Source organism: Adiantum capillus-veneris, chromosome 18 (genome assembly GCF_014529385.1).
Source record: "Adiantum capillus-veneris isolate H3 chromosome 18, ASM1452938v2, whole genome shotgun sequence".
NCBI classification, from domain to species: Eukaryota; Viridiplantae; Streptophyta; class Polypodiopsida; order Polypodiales; family Pteridaceae; genus Adiantum; species Adiantum capillus-veneris.
The window spans coordinates 96,980,111-96,998,167 of record NC_140948.1 but is presented as its reverse complement, the minus strand read 5'-3'; the positions used below and the strand labels follow the sequence as shown (position 1 = coordinate 96,998,167).

The 18,057-nt window shown below is 44.8% G+C and overlaps 1 protein-coding gene across 2 annotated transcripts in view; it reads left to right on the top strand.

The window, feature by feature from the left end:
* The window catches only part of LOC147436060 (uncharacterized), a 52,805-nt gene that overhangs the window by 2,677 nt on the left and 32,071 nt on the right, over positions 1 to 18,057 (top strand). The window lies entirely within an intron of this gene.

Sequence of the window (18,057 nt, the reverse complement as noted above, 5' to 3'; positions counted from 1 at the left end):
TTTTGTGCAGATGACAGCCAATTCTTGGTGTGTACAAGAAAATTTTGGCGTATATTGTGGGGGTGTGTGATCGGTCGTCAAAGATAAAGGCTAGATTGGTAGGTAAGGACAGCAATCAATATAAGAGGGGAAGTGTTTTTCCCTAGAAATCAGGAGTTCTTGTGGCATGAGCCGCTAGGCTTGAACCCTCCCCTTAACAGATGGGAGGTCAATGAGCGCAGTTAAGAAGTCCAATAATTATGTGCCCTTGGCTGATTAGTGAGTGTCGTTCTGTGATTACCACCACCCTTGGACACTATCTTGCTCCTTGGTGTTTTACTTTTAAACCGGAATGGTTTGGACTGGTGGTATGGGATGCCAACTTTTGCAGCTTGGCCCGTGGTCTCACCTGCATTAGTTCTATGGTTGGATCCTGAGAGGTGACCTTCATGCTTGAAGGTGAGCTTAATGTTTGTTCCTTATGCTTGTTCTATGTGCTTGTATGACTCGTGTCTTGTCATATGTGCACGATGATCTTGATAGGCGCTAATGTTGATGCTCATGCAATGTACCTGTGGTCAATTATCAATGTACGTGTGGTTGGTTATCGATGGTCTACTCTGTACAACCCTTTCTGTGTCACGTGCACATCTAACCCTATGTGTACGTGGACAAGCTACTTCATGACAAGGGTTCAATTCAGTTCAGTCAGTCTAGAATAGGAAGTGATCTGGCACTTTTGTGAGTGTGTTCGCAGACCGTGCATGTCCAAACACTTAGAGTAGATGCATATCCTCCGGTTGCACACAGCATGATCATCAGTATTCCCATAAGAATCCATCAGGGTAATTTTCGAGTGCATTAAACCTATTTTCCCTATTTTTGGCATTTTTCACTTATTTATTAAGTAACTTTTGTTGGAAAGTAGGTAGGGCAATTTTGCTAAGTTTGTGTATAAGCAAACCTAGCGCTAGCACTTTCTGGCAGAAGAGGCAACAGGAGGATCTTGCTCAACAGGCAACTTCTCAGCAAGACCAACCCTTGCGACAACTCTGGTGTTTTCTCTCACTAGAAGGCCTAGCGTTTTTGCATCAGATCAGCCAGCGTTTTTGCAATTGCAGATTCTTGGCGACAGCAAGAAGCAGAAAACTCCTAGCATTAGCAGATTCTCCACAGCAAGACCATTTTCAGCCCTAGCGTTTTTGCATCTGCAAGACACTTCAGCGTTTTTGCAGATCTTCGCGACGGAATCCCCACAAGCATCAGCGTTTTCAGTTTTCAGCATTTAGAAACCGCAGAAGAAGTCCCGAACCTCGCAGATCTCACCTTCCTGCAGTCAGCAGTTCCTCGCCGCACGGTCAGATCCCGCGCAGGCAGATTCAGCCCGGAAAACGCAGATTTCAGCATCTGCGTTTTCAGCGCGTCGTCATCGTACCGTCGTCCTCGACATCGTCACCGACATAGAGTTAGAATTTAGCAGATAAAAGATTTGCAGATTTCAGTCATTAGCATTTTCAAATTTCAGCCCGTCTCATCGTCGTCGACATCGTCGGCAAGTCCATTGCATTGTAGAGATTTGTGCAATCAATAGTAGACCGCTCTCGCCATAGAGAGTGGGGCCTTCAAAGGAGGGTTTGACAACATTCTGGTGTCGTATTCTTCTATCTCTATCTCTCAATCTCATGCACCTTCATTCACAGTGTTCACCACTTTGTTTGTGTTCATTGCACTCTCTCTTTAAAGGAACGGAAGGCTCTCCCTTCCGGGAGTAAAAGGAACCCTTGAGCACAGTTCGGAGCACTCATCTTGAGCAAAGTTCAACATTCACTTCCGCTGCACCTTACATTGGTATCAGAGCTTTGACAGTGTTCTATATCACTCAAGGAAAGAACCGCAAGATTTTTTTTTTGCTTGTTTCGGTCGCACGTAACCCGAGTCCTCTTGGGCGTGTCGATTCCTAACCGTGTTTTTGAAGAGTGACAGGAAACCCAAGAAAGAAGGGCTTGTCCAGCCTCCCCTTGTGCCTCTTTTCACTCATTGAGAGCGGACCGTGCACTTAGCGGCCGGCCAATTGACGTGAGATGGGAAAAAGCAACCTTGGTGTAAGCCCAAGGCTGCCAAGGGGTACGCCCGCGGAAAAGAGCAGAACTCGGGTGAAGAGAAGATTCTTCTCTAACACAGATTGCAATCTAAAGATCAACCTGAAGAACCTGAAGACCCTCAAGACCCTCGAGAACCTCAAGAACCCAAGAACCCAAGACCCACAAGAACCCTAGATCCACAAGAACCCAAGTTCCTTGTGAACTTAAGAACTCATGATCTCAGAGTATGGTCATCACCTGAAGCGGAATGGATACTTTGCTTGGAGGTGGTGAGCATGAAAGTAGCGAAGAAGAATTTCCCTACCAAGGAGGTTTTTCTGACCCTCTCCCTTCCCATCTACGTCAAGGATTGCACTAACTCCTACGGAGGCTTTGGACCAGATGTTGATGGAAAGGAATGATAGCCATAGCATGTGAAAGCGAAGAAGGAATGGCAGCCATAGCGCGTGAGCATGAGCAAGCAAGCTTGGAAGCCAAAGTAAGAGAAGCAGAATTTGATCGCGAGAACAAAGCAAGAAAAGCAATGAACGACTGACACATGAAAGAGATGTTGCGACTCTTTTCTCAAGTGTAGGCACAGATGCAAGAGATTCGGGAAAAGGAGACTCTCCGTCTCTTTTTCTCCCAAGCATGACACATGATTTGCATGATCATGATAAGCATGATGATGTGAATGACAATGATAAGCATGATGATTTGCATAATAATGACAAGCATGATGAATTGCATGATAATGACAAGCATGATGATTTGCATGAAGATGATGTGATTGTTTACAAGGATGATGTGTTACTTGATACTTTCTCTAATGAGGCGAACCTCATTGCAGAGACGATCAATCACGAAGACCGATCTTGGCTCTCGAGTCGAAGTCCAAAGAACCCTCTCAGAAAGAACCGATCGTGGCTCTCGAGCCTAGGTCCACAGAACCCCCCCCTAGGAAGTATTATGTGTTCGAATGATTCGTCAGCATGCATTGTTTGAGTGTTTCATTCGTGATCGTTTCTTGTATTTTAGTCAGCGTCTTTTTGTGATCCCTTTTCCTAGGCATGACATATTGTACGTTGAGCACGTTTCACTCATGAATGAGCACGGATGTATGCGGATTTCTTATGAAAAGGTGAAAAGTATGCATTCAAGGAAGTCACATTCCATGTCTCTTCCTTGGCACGACATAGTTGTAGAAAGAGCACAAGAAAGTATGAGCACCAAGCATGGGCATTTCCGTTATGAATTGCCACATTTGATTGATTTAGATCAGCTACACTAGATTCGATCTCATTGTTTGCGTGTGTGTGGTGAACGGGTTGACACTCCGTCTCTTTGTTCATCTACATTGCATGCACAATCTTTGAGGAAGACGAGATTTTTTCCAGTCACTTTACATGGAATAGGTATGTTCATGTTTTTGTGTTGGAAGTGGTTTCAGGAATTTTCAGCCTTGAAGATTCTTGAAGAAGGTGGACCTAAGTCCATAGACAAAGTTGAAGCATTGAAGAGAAGAAAGCGTTGCAGACCTTTATGAAGTTCAAGTACCGCACGACCCACACATCAGAGTGGCCCGGCGAAGAGTCCTTTCCAGGATTTCGGATGCTATTGGCGATCTCCCTCGACGCCATACAGTTCGGTACCAGTACCTCACTTTGAAAAGGAGGGGATGTCACGTGTATATCTAACCCTATGTGTACGTGGACAAGCTATCATAACAAGGGCTCAGTTCGTTTAGTCAGTCTTGAATAGGAAGTGATCTGGCACTTTTGTGAGTGTTCGCAGACCGTGCATGTCCAGACACTTAGAGTAGATGCATATCCTCCGGTTGCACACTGCATGATCATCAGTATTCTTATCAGAATCCATCAGGGGAACATTAAACCTATTTTCCCTATTTTTGGCATTTTTCACTTATTTATCAAGTGACTTTTGTTGGAAAGTAGGTAGGGCAATTTTGCTAAGTTTGTATATAGCAAACCTAACGCTAGTACTTTCTAGCAGAAGAGGCAGCAGGAGCACCTTGCTCAATAGGCAACTTCTCAGCCGACTAACTTCCGCGACCAGAAGGCTTAGCGTTTTTGCATTAGATCAGCCATCGTTTTTGCAATTGCAGATTCTTGGTGACAACAAGAAGCAGAAAACTCCCAGCGTTAGCAGATTCTCCACAGCAAGACCATTTTCAGCCCTAGCGTTTTTGCATCTGCAAGACACTTCAGCGTTTTTGCAGATCTTCGCGACGGAATCCCCACAAGCATCAGCGTTTTCATTTTTCAGCATTTAGAACCCGCAGAAGAAGTCCCGAACCTCGCAGATCTCACCTTCCCGTAGCAATTCTTCGCCGCACGGTTAGATCCCGCGCGGTTTGCAGCCCCTCCTCCAAGGGCCCCACTCTCTATGGCGAGAGAGGTCTATGCTATTGATTGCACAATCCTCATACAATGGTCTAAATGCAATGGACTTGCGGACAATGTCAACGACGATGACGAGACGGGCTGAAAACTGAAAACGCTAGGGGCTGAAATCTGCAAATTTGGTATCGTTGAATTGACTCTATGTCGGTGACGACGGCGATGACAACGATGCAACGACGACATGCTGAGAACGCAGATGCTGAAATCTGCGAATAGCGGGCTGAATTTGCAAACTCTGGTTGATCTGACCGTGCGGCAAGGATTTGCTGCGGGAAGGTGAGATCTACGAGGGTTGGGGGCTGCGGTACGGAGTTTAAATGCTGAAAATGTAAAACGCTGATGCAATGAATGGTTCTGTTGCCGGGAATCTGCAAACATTGATGGTAGTCTGCAAATGCAAAAACGCTAGGCTGATCTGTTGTCTGTTGCAAAAACTCTAGGGGATCTGCTGTGAATCTGCTAACGCCGGGCTGATCTGCAACTGCAAAACGCTGGGGTTGATCTGCAATGGCTGAAAAACGATGGCCTTTCTTGATGGCTGAAAACGCTAAGTTGTTTCATCGGGGGTCTTGTTGAGAAGGTGCACTGCCAGACAACTGGGTCTTTGCTACCTCTTCGGCCAGAAAGTGTTAGCGCTAGCTTTTCTTATATATCTACTTAGCCAATTTGCCCTACCCAATTTCCCAACAAAGTCACTTATTAATAATTAGTGAAAAGGCTAAAATAGGGAAAATGGGTTCTATGCATTGTAAAATGCTCCTGATGGGTTCTGACGGTAATGATGATGATCATGCTGTGTGCAACCAGAGGATATGCATCTACTCTAATTGTGTAAATTGTTGGAATTAGGGTTGCAGAGAAACACACAGCTTGGAGAAGACGAAGGAAGCTCAAGGCACACAATAGAGAGTGTTACTTAGTGTGCAATGGAAAGATAGATAGCCCTAGAGTGATGGGCGTATATACAATGCACGGGGGAAAAAACCTCCTAAAGAGGGAAAAAATGCCCCGGCGGTCCTAGTGTGTTCACACACATCACTACCACATGTATATGGTAACAAATCCCCCCTGGAGTGATGCGGTGAACGAGAGCTGGCACATGAGTAAAGGGAAGTGCCAGGCCCTAAGGACAGGATCAGTCCACAAAGTGGAGTAAGCCCAAAGCTTTGCGGAAAGCTTCAAGCTTCTCACGAGACAATGCCTTTGTGAAAAGATCTGCAAGGTTGTCTTGTGTTGGCACATAAGCCAAGCTGATCTCTCCTGCTGAGAGCCTCTCCCTGACATAGTGGTAATGCACCTCAATGTGCTTTGTGCGAGCATGAAAAACTGGGTTCCTCGCAACTGCCAATGCGCTCTGACTGTCAGTGTAGATAGTGTTGGCAGTGTCCTGTCCAACACCCAAATCAGCCATAAGGCGTCTGAGCCATACACACTCAACCGTAGCTGTGAAGCTGCCCTGTACTCAGCCTCACAACTTCCACAGTAGGTTGCTTCTTGCTCAACCATGATATACATGAACTGCCAAGCATGAAACAAAAACCACTTGTGGACACTCGCGTGTCAAAACAACCAGCCCAATCTGAGTCCGAAAAAGCATGTAAGTCTAGCGGCAATGATCCCCCCTTGGGATAAAACAAGCCAAGATGTAAAGTGCCACTAAGGTAGCGGAAAATCCTCTTGACAGCCTGCCAATGCTTAGACCCTGGGCTATGCAAAAATCTGCTGACCTGTGAGACTGCAAACTGAATATCCGGCCTCGTGTTGCATACATAAATGAGGCAGCCAACAACAGTTTGGTAAAGAGTGACATCAGCAGGATCACCAGCATCATATAGACTCAACTTCAAACCTGTTTCCATGGGAGTGGCAATAGGTTTGCAATCCTCAAGTCCAAACTTACATAGCAATGTCTCTATGTAACTTTTCTGACATAAGGCAATACCACCATCACACTGCTTAAACTGTATACCCAAGTAATGATGCAACAATCCCAAATCTTTCATCTTGAAAGTAGCATTCAAATCAGCCTTAAATTCAGCAATATGTCTCGCATTTGGTCCAATGATCAACAAATCATCAACATAAAGAACCACAATGAGAAGTACATCATCCTCACGCTTTACATACAATGTGCTTTCTGTTGGACTGTTACGAAAGCCTTGTTTGACCAAATGAGTGTCAGCTTTCTCATACCAAGCACGAGGAGATTGCTTCAACCCATACAAAGCCTTGCTACATTTGCACACTTTGTCCTCTTGTCCTTTTATGACAAAACCGCGAGGCTGCGTTACATAAACTTCCTCAAATATGTCACCATTCAAGAAAGCAGTAACAATGTCTGAGTGATGTACATCCCAACCAAAATGAGCTGCCAATGCACATAGAAAACGCACAGTAGTCATACGACAAGTGGGAGCAAAAGTCTCTTCATAATCTATGCCTTTTTGTTGTGCATAACCCTTTGCAACAAGTCGAGCCTTATGGCGATCGATCTCACCATCCGGTTTGCGTTTCAACTTGTAAACCCACTTCGTACCAATGGCCTTTTTGCCAAGAGGCAAATCACATAAAGTCCATGTGTCATTTTCTATAAGTGCATCATATTCTGATTGCATGGCAGCCATCCAATTTTCTGAATTCTGTGCTTCATCAAAAGACAGAGGCTCCTAAACATCATGTAAGCTAGACACAACCAAAGCATAACAATCTGATGCATAAGATGCATGGCGAGAGCCTGAACGAGTACGACTAAACAAAGGTGCATCCAATTTACTGTCACACAAAGTGTGCACTAGCCATTTTGGCATACCTCTAGCCTGCTCATTTTCAGCCCTTTCCTCATCAAGTACATCATGTACATCTGCATCAGTAATAGGTTGATCTAGAACATTTTCAGAAACCCCGATAGGCTGTACATTTGCCTCATTGGAACTTACATTCGTATTTCCACCACTGAAAACAGGCAACAAAGTGTCATAAATGTCTTGTGAGCTAACATTACTGTCTCTAGTACATGACAGCAAGGGCTGAACAAAATCTTCCACAAAGACTACATCCCGAGAAACCAGAATACGTTTTGTTTGCGGATGATACAACCTGTAACCTTTGCTTTCAGCACTATAACCAACAAAAATACATTTGACAGCCTTATCATCCAATTTTCTGCGCTGCACTTGTGGCACCAAAGCATATGCCAAACAGCCAAAAACACGCATGTGCTCATTGAAGGTTTTCTATCATGCCATGCTTCATATGGAGTAATAGATTGTAAAGCTTTCGTAGGACACCTGTTAAGTACATAAGTGGCACACATAATGGCCTCAAGCCAAAAAGAATGTGGCAAAGCTTGACTTTTGACCATACATCTTGCCATTTCCGTCAGTGACCTGTTTTTCCTCTCAGCAACACCATTTTGCTGAGGTGTATAAGGCACTGTACATTGGTGTTTTATCCCACGACTAGCCAGAAATGCATTAAATTCATGAGACATATACTCCCCCCCTCGATCGGAACGGAGGGTGTCCATAGTACATTTCGAGACATTTTCAGCCATAGCAGAAATTGTTTGAAGCACATAAAAACTTCGGACTTAGCTTTAAGCGGAAATACCCATGCATGCCTGGAGTAATCATCAATGAGAGTCACGAAGTACAGGTAATTGCCCAAGGACGGAGTTTGCATGGGCCCACAAACATCACTATGCACAAGCTACAACCTGCATGTGGCCCGAACTGAACCATCCTTTGGAAACTTAGAACGTTGCATCTTACCCAAAATACAACCTTCACAAACATGTTCGACAGGTGCTTCAAGAGGCGGCAAAGAAGCAACCATATCAGATTTCTGCAAACGCAGCAAACTGGTAAAATGCAGATGACCAAAACGTGCATGCCAAAGTTTTGCATGTGAAATAGCCCTTGAATCTGCAACAGCATTTACAAAATTTTGTCCACACTTGTCATACAAAGTGAGCTTATACAGCCCACGGCACAAAAGGCCAGATGCAACAATTTCATCACTAAAACTGAGATCATGAACTGTACATCTGTCATCCACAAATTTGACTACAAGTCCAAGTCTAGCAAGTGCGGATACAGACAAGAGATTCTTCTTGATCCCAGGTACATAAAGTGCATCAACAAGTGTGAAAGAACTGCCATTAGCAGCAGTGAGCACAATCTTTCCAACTCCTTGAACTGGATAAGAGGCGTTGTTGGCACAAGTGACTGAATTCCCATGAGGGACAGACTCAAGAGAGGTAAACAATTCACGATGTGAGGTAATGTGCTTTGTAGCACCACTGTCGAAATACCACACATGTGAATCTGCAGCAACTGACAAGCATGCATTATGTACAGCAGGATTGTAAGTGCACTCTGCGCTAAAAGCCCATTCTGCATCAACATCAGCATTACAGTCTCCTTTCACAGAAGACTCAACAATGGCTGCATTTGTAGTGGAACCACCCTCTTTCTTCTTAGCCTCTTTGGCCTTCAACTTAGGACACGACTTGATCAAGTGATCATTGGCTTTACAATAATGGCAACGCATCTTCTTTTTGCCCTTATCACCAGAATTGCCAGACGAAGTGCTGCCAGCAGAAGCATTAGGAACAAAATTTTTGCCACTCGCAGCAGAACCATAAGAAGTGGCTGCATTACTGTTACCACCCTTTCTTTGAGAAGCAATAAAAGCCTGTTCAACTGCACGCTACCTAGTCCTGTTTTTTCTAGAAAGTGACTCTTGCAACAGCAATGTGTATAATGCATCAAACTTGACAACTTCAGGATTTCCTTGGGTCATAAGTCTCCAAGTAGTAGCAAAAGTCTGGTAGGAATCTGGTAAGGCATCAAGAATAGTCTGCACAAGGGAACTATCTGAAATGACTTCACCTGCAGAAATAAGCTACTCATTGATATCCTTGACACTAGCAAGGAAAGTGTCCATATCATCTTCCTCATGCATAATCTTTGACTCCAGCTCTTTACGCAGCAAAGCAATTTTAGCCTCATTGTGGCTTGCAAAAAGACCTGCTAGAATATCCCAAGCATGTTTTGCAGATTTTGCTGAACGGATGTGAGGAACAATGGTGCGCTTCACAGACAACGCAATCAATGCATGAGCCTGCGCATCCTTAACATCCCAACGAGCTTGTTCTACCGTAGGTAAAACAACTCTAACAGCTGCAATCCTTGCAGCAAGACCTGCAACATCCTCAACATCACCTACATCCTCAGAACCAAGACGTACATCAATGCCCTGCACAATGTTCCAGACACCCTTTGACACAAGAACATGTTGCATCATATAAGCCCACATAGGGTAGTTGTCCCCATCCAACCTGTCCTCATCAGCAAACATCTTGAACACATTTGTGTTGTTGTTGTCAGCCATGGTTAATGTTGCACCTGATGTGAAAACTGCTCGAAAATAGGAGAAACGGAGCGGGAACAACTTGTGCTATATAGCACAAACCGTAGAAGACTATAAGGCACCTGTTATGCAGAAAACGGCACTGACAAAAATTCTGCACAAAATGACGAAATAGCTTGCGCAGTACTGCCTGTAGTGGAAACGGAGGCCGAAAGTGAACGCTCGCCAAAGTTCACTGAAATCGGAGAAAGTGAGCAGGTGTGTGCTGGAGCAGCTGGCGACTAAGCCCGGGAGGACGTGACCTGCTCTGATACCAATTGTTGGAATTAGGGTTGTAGAGAAACACACACAGCTTGGAGAAGACGAAGAAAGCTCAAGGCACACAATAGAGAGTGTTACTTAGTGTGCAATGGAAAGATAGATAGCCCTAGAGTGATGGGCGTATATACAATGCACGGGGGAAAAAACCTCCTAAAGAGGGAAAAAATGCCCCGGCGGTCCTAGTGTGTTCACACATCACTACCACATGTGTATGGTAACATAAATATGCACGGTTTGCGAACAGACTCACAAATGTGCCAGAACACTTCCTAAGCTGAACTGAACCCTTGTCATGAAGTAGCTTGTCCACATGCACGTAGTGTTAGATGTGCACGTGACATCCTCTCCTTTTAAAGTGAGGTACTGGTACCGAACACTATGGCGTCCTGGGAGATCGCCAACACTGTCTGGATGAATCGTGGGAAGGACTCTTCGCTGGCCCACTCTGATGTGTGGGTCGTGGGATACTTCAACTTCATAAAGGTCTGCAACGCTTGCTTCTTTGGGCCGTGCCGAGAGCGACACAAAGTCATCGTGGCTGCGTTAAATCTTCAACTTCGGCTATAGTCGTAGATCTACCTTCTTCAAGAATCTCCAAGGAGGAAAATTCTTGAAAGCACTTCCAACACAAAAACATAAACATATCCATTTCATGTAAAGTGACTGGAAAAAGACTTCTTTCGAAAAAACTGTGCATGCAATGCAGATGAACAAAGTGACGGAGTGCCAAATCGTTCATCAAACACATGCAAAGCGTGAGATCGAATCTTGACTTTTTGATCTAAATCTATCAATTGTGGCAAATCACAATGGAAATGCTGATGCTTGATGCTCAATGCTTCTTGTGCTCTTTCGGATACTGTGTCATGCAAAGGAAGAGACATGGAATGTGAATTCCTTGAATGCAAACATTTCAGCTTTTCATGAGTAATCCGCATACATCCGTGCTCATTCATGAGTGAATCGTGTTCATCGTACAATATGGCATGCCTGTGGAAAGGGAACACATAAAGACGGTGACGAAAATACAAGAAACCGTCACGAATGAAACACTCGAACAATGGGGTGTTGACTAATCTTGCGTACACACAATACTTCGTGAGTAGGTTCCTTGGACCTTGGCTTGAGAGCCAAGATTGGTTCTTGGTGATTGATCGTATCTGCAATGAGGTTAGCTTCACTAGAGAAAGCATCAACTAAACCATCATCCTTGTGAACAATCACAGCTTTATAATGCAAATCATCATCGTTGTGAATAATCACATCTTTAACATGCAAATCATGTGTGCCGTGCTTTGGAGAAGAAGACTGAGAGAGTCTCCTTCTCCTGATTCTTTTCAATCTTCGCCTGCATATTAGAAATGAGAGATGAAGAATGAACAACTTCTTCCCATGAATGACAATGGGAGAGTCACTTTTGGAATTGAAAGTGCAAGTATTGGCTACCCAATCAATGAGAGGGTTATGCTCACGGAACCATCGAATGCCTAAAAGCATATCTCATCCTGAAAGAGGAGATACTTCAAATTTTCTGCAGAAGGACACTTGTTGAACCGTGAATAACACATCAAGGCACTCTCGTGTAATGAGAGAGTCCATGACGGGAGCGAAGCCCGACACCTCGAAAGGAGATGTCTTGCTAACCTCCAAGCGGGCTCTTTCGACAAGAGAGTCACTTATCACATCATGGATACTGCCTTGATCAAACAATATGGCAAAACATTGACCCTTCACATGACCATAACACTTAGTGAGAGACTCATGAATGGGAGGATCATGAGAAACTTGGGACATACTAGTGTGCTCATTTATTGCATTGACAGAGGATGTGGGTTCTGCGGGTTCTTTAGATTCATTAGATTCAATCTTAGGACATCTTTTCTTTATATGACCCTTGATGTGACAATGATAACATCGACCTTCCTTAGAATAAATGCTTTGTTCTTGTGTTGTGATGTATCCTCCTAAGATTCCTTTTCATCTGGAGTGAGCTTAGGTGTAGCAATTTTGTGTGAGTTCTTTTCCGAGAGACTAGAGGAAGATTGATTAGAAGAGTTACCATTCTTACCATTCTTACTGTTCTTACCGTTTTGAGGGTTCTGAGAAGTTTGAGAGGTTTTCCTTAGGCTTTGCCTTATTGTGCTTCATCTCATGGGCGAGAGCAATCGCTAACGCCTTGTTGAGATCGATTGGATCGAGTACCTCGACATCATACTTGATATACTCGTCCAATCCATAAAGGAAGGCCTCCTTGCGCTCATCATCCGATTTGCGTAATTGGGTGCCGAGCTGCAAAACACGATTATAGAAAGACATAACTGGCATACTATTTTGCTTGAGACTGCGCCAATCGTCTTTCAACCATGCTAGGTATTATGGTCGCTTAAACCGCGCCTTGAGCTTGTCTTGGAAGTCGACCCAATTGAAGGAAAGGGACGCGCCTTCGTCGGCTTCCTCTAGGTGCGCGGTCAACTGTGCCTCTTGCATGCGTGGTACCAATTAATGGCATCACTGGCAAGGTACATAAGTGCCGTCAAAACCTTGCTATTTCCTGTCTTCGTAGTTGTCGCAAAGTAAGCATTAAATTGATGCAACCAAGAAAAATAACACTAGCATCCATCTTACCATCATACTTACTGAACGTGATCTTCTCTGTGACGGGGTTCTTGGAGTTTGAGTCTCTGCTACTTGATGAACTACCAACATCTTTGACTGGCTCGGATTTCGAGGTGAGTACCTGTAGGACCAACTCTTGCTCGTCTTTCTTCGGCCGCCAAGCGTGCTTGCTCATGCTCACGCTCAAAGGCTAACCTTCGTCTGTCGTGCTTGCGCTCCAAGGTAGCGCGTTGCGCCTCTTGTTGTAGCATCATGTCCATCATTGACTTGAGCAAAGCCTCCATCGGATTTGGTGCAAATCGTGGCGTAGATGGGAAGGGGGAGGGTCGGAAAAACCTCCTGGTGGGGAAAATTCTTCTTCACCACCTTCATGCTTATCACCTTCATGCAAAGTATCCATTCCGCTTCGGGAGATGACCATACCTTGAGATCTTGGGTTCTTAAGTTCACGAGGAACTTGGGTTCTGAGGTTCTTGAAGTCTTTCTTTAGCTTGCAATCTGTGTTAGAGAAGGATCTTCTCTTACCCGAGCTCTACTTTTTCCTGCGGGCGCACCCCTTGGCGGCCTTGCGCTCACACCAAGGTTGCTTTTTCCCACCTCACGTCGATTGGCCGGCCGCTAAGTGCACGGTCTACTCTCAATGAGTGAAAAGCGGATCAAGGGGAGGTCGGACAAGCCCTTCTTTCTTGGTTTACATGTCACTCTTCAAAAACACCATTAGGAATCGACATGTCCAAGTGGACTTGGGTTATGTGCAACCGCAACAAGCAAAAAATTTCTGTGGTTCTTTCCTTGTGTGATATAGAACACTACCAAAGCTTTGATACCAATGTAAGGTGCAGCGGAAGTGAATGTTGAACTTTGCTCAAGATGAGTGCTCTGAACTGTGCTCAAGGGTTCCTTTTACTTACGGAAGGGAGAGCCTTTCGTTCCTTTAATGAGAGAGTGCAAATGATCACAAACAAAGTGGATAAACACTGTGAATGAAGGTGTTGAGACTGAGAGATAGAGAGAGAAGAGAATACGACACTGGAATGTTGTCAAACCCTCCTCCAAGGGCCCCACTCTCTATGGCGAGAGGTCTATGCTATTGATTGCACAATCCTCGTACAATGGTCTAAATGCAATGGACTTGCCGACGATGTCAACGACGATGATGACGATGACGAGACGGGCTGAAAATTGAAAACACTAAAGGCTAAAATTTGCAAATCTGGTATTGTTGAATTTTGACTCTATGTCGATGACGACGGCGATGACGACCATGTGACGACGACGCGCTGAAAACGCAGATGCTGAAATCTGCGAATAGTGGGTTGAATCTGCAAACTCTAGCTAATCTGACTGTGCGGCGAGGATCTACTGAGGTTTGGGGACTGCGGTACGGAGTCTAAATGCTGAAAATGTAAAACGCTGATGCCATGAATGGTTCTTTCGCCGGGAATTTGCAAACATTGATGGTAGTCTGCAAATGCAAAAATGCTAGGCTGATATGCTGTCTATTGCAAAAAACGCTAGGGGATCTGCTAACGCCGGGCTGATCTGCAACTGCAAAACGCTGGGACTGATCTGCAATGGCTGAAAACGCTAAGTTGTTTCGTCGGGGGTCTTGCTGAGAAGGTGCACTGCCAGACAACTGGGTCTTTGTTGCCTCTTCTGCCAGAAAGTGCTAGCGCTAGCTTTTTTTATATATCTGCTTAGCCAATTTGCCCTGCCCAGTTCCCCAACAAAGTCACTTATTAATAATAAGTGAAAAATGGCTAAAATAGGGAAAGTGGGTTCTGTGCACTGTAAAATGCTCTTGATGGGTTCTGATGTCACAAATCAGTGACGTGGCTGCCCAGTACACACATACACCCTCTGGCAAGGACAGTGGCTGCCTCATACATACACCCTTTGGCATGGACAGCCCTAGCCTGAGAAAATCTGGCTGCGGCTGCATCTTACGCAAAAATGATGATATGGCATGCTGTACGGCTGTCCCCGCGATTCACGGAAGCTGTACGGATTGGTTGAGCGTACGGAAAGCAAGGCTTTTTGCGTTTTGCGTTTTGTGTGGGCTGTTTTGGCTACGCAAGTTCATTGCTTTATTTTATGCAAGAGACAGAGAGAGAGAGTGGATGCTTTATTTTTACAAGGCTTTTAAATTTTAAAGGCTTTTGATTTTCAGCTTTTGGGCTTTGCTTTTAGCATCCCTTGTAAACTCTTTAAATAAGTAGTTTGGGCTCTCACTTCTCAGAGTATCTGGACGCAGAGTTTGAGAGTGAGCCCGGCTACTCGCTTGTACTTTGAGTTGTAGATTAATACAAAAAGAAATACCGAAAGGGGGGCCAGTCTTTGGGGCCAATATCTCTAGGCACGGAACTCCACCGGGCCAGTGTCGAATCAATTGTGAACTGTGAATTGTTTTGATGTGATTATTTGTGGTGTCGCGGTAGATTCTCGACTTGGAGTGTCCAAGTCTGTTACAGTGGTATCAGATCACGGCCGATTTCTCTTCTACGAGAAATCCGATCCCTTTTTCGCGGCACTTATGGCTTCAAGTAGAGATCGGGCGACTTCCTCTGTATCCGGAGATGGGGGAAGAGATCACAACGAAGATTCACGCGAGGAGTACGGTTCGCCTCGGCCTACTCAGGCGGAGATCGAAGAGATGGGAGCTTCGATGATGCAACAAAGATGATGCTTAATTTTGCGAAGGACCAAAAATTTGCAAAATATATGAGCCAGACCTCTTTCGATGAGGTGCACACACAGTGGTGGCAGACCACAGAACCACCCCTCAAACCGGCTCTCAAGCAACCTCCTACCCCCAGGATGTACACAGAGCAAGAATTAGAAGAGATGGTTGATGCACGAACTACTCAGCTTTTTGACGCGCAAAACAAAGCTAAAAAGCACGACAAAAAGCAGAAGAAAGGCGCTGACTTCCTGGGTTATTTGGGTCGTCAGTCTACATTTGAATCAACAAGAAAGCAGAAGAAGCATGTTCGATTTGAAGGAGTACTTAGTTCTTCTTCTTCTTCTTCTGCTTCTGACCGTTCTTCTAGCTCATCTGACTCGAGTGAAGAAGACAAAAAAGACAAAAAGCGAAGCTAAAAGCAAAGCTTCGGAAAGGGCAAGAAAAAGGCAAAGAAGCCCAAATCTCGCCCCATGATTGACAATTCTACAGAGGACTTGTCTTTAGATATTCGGACTCTGATGACAACAGCTTTTACGTACAGAAGAAGAATGTTTATAAAGCCAACCAATGTGACTTTCTGGAAGATAAAAGCAAGAAAATCCGAGAGTTTAGGGAAGGTGGACAATCAATAAAATTTGACACGTTTTCTGGTTATAGAGATGCTTCGAATCGAAGGCTTTGTCTTTTATACAGCAGTTTGACATAGCTTTCTCAGGAGGGCGTTACTCATAGCACTCTAAGATTCGGAGGGTTGCCTCTTACTTTAAAGGGAATGCTTGAACTTGGTGGTCCACGCTTCTATTAAACAAGACAGCGCCAGTTAAATGGCTGAAATTCAAAAGGCTTTTTATTTCTTCATGGCCGACTCGAGAGTATGGACGCGACATACGAACTGCTTGGAACCATCTTCGGATGACCAAGAAGGATACAGTGGACGCTTATTGCGAGAGATTTTGGAGCTCTTTTCTACCCGCCTCTTCATTTAAGAAGATCTCGTTCAAGGAACAGATTGAGCAGTTTACCTTGGGTCTTCCTACAGAGATCCGAGATCATTGCTTGGAACAAAAGTCAGCTTCCATTCAGGAGTTGATGAGTCATGCGAAACGGGGTTTTGCCACTCACTCGGGCAGTTTGAATTACCCCACATATGAGATCATGACGCAAAGGGGTGAACAGACTTCGACAAATGAAAGTAGAAAGAGGAAGAGCAATCCAGAAAAGAAAGAAAAGGATGCACGATCCAAACTTAGTCCTCAAGAGAGGGCTCGCTACATAAAGGAGGGGAAGTGCTTTGGATGCGGGAAAACTGGGTATATCTCCACGAAGTGCCCTAAAAAGGCACAGAAAGAACAGAACGACAAGGACGACGAAAGGCTTGAGAGTTCGAGAGCAGTTGAGAACCGTGGAAGAAAAGGCAAGATGAAAACAAGATTGGTTCCAGATTGCGTGGGTACTGATCCGAGCACGATGGATGAGAGTACAGAACTTTGCCTTTGCCAAGCTTGGGGCAAAGTGAAAGACCAAGGAGCCCCGATCTTCTTTGATGGAGGAGCTAAGGCAAACTTCATTTCACCGGAATTGGCGGCGCGGCTCGAGATCATTCCTGATCAGATGGGGCCACTTGCAGAGGCAGTTCTAGCGGCACCCGGCAGAGACGTAGCCATTACACCTGTCATTGGCAAACTTTGGTTGCATTGTTAGGGATATTTGGGGCATGAGGACTTTTATATAATGCCTTTGGAAGGTTGTGATGTTCTCTTGGGAATTCCCTGGTACCACCAGAACAAAGCTGTGGTCGACTATCGGGCGAGGAAAGCGACTTTGACCACAGAGAAGGGCAGAACCATTGTACTCGATGTAAAACTTAAGGGCGAGTCTGTTCCTATTGTATCAGCTTCGGCCATTTCTAAATTAACAATCTAGTCTGTTTGTTTACTTGATCTTTTTGAAAGAGTTGAGTGATGAGGATATGACAAATATGTCTGAACTTGATAAAGAATGCCAAGATTTTCTCCACTCTCATGCCGATTGCTTCTCAGAGGGCTTGCCAGGCGAGTTACCACCCGCTTGTCCTGAAGATCATACCATTGATCTGATACCTGGAAGCACACCACCGAATCGGCCCCCTTATCGTGTGAGCCGAGCCCAGAACGAAGAGATTATGAAACAAGTGAAAGACCTCTTGGAAAAGGGCTTGTCTAGCCTAGTACTTCACCGTACTGCTCTCTAGTGTTGTTGGTTTTGAAGAAAGATGGATCTTGGAGAATGTGCATCGATTATAGAGCTCTCAACAAAATCACCATCAAGAACAGATTTCCAATTCCTAGAATCGATGACATGACCGACTTCAGGGATCTTCGTGCTTTAGCAGGATCGACTTGAAAAGTGGATATCATCAGATCCAAATCGCACCAGGAGACGTTTACAAGACAGCCTTTCGGACGACTTTTTGGTTATTTGAGTTTTTGGTGATGCCTTTTGGCCTAACCAATGCTCCTGCGACATTTAACCGGATGATGGACATGATTTTTTGAGAGTATAGACTATTTGTTGGCCCTTTCTTTGACGACATCATTGTTTT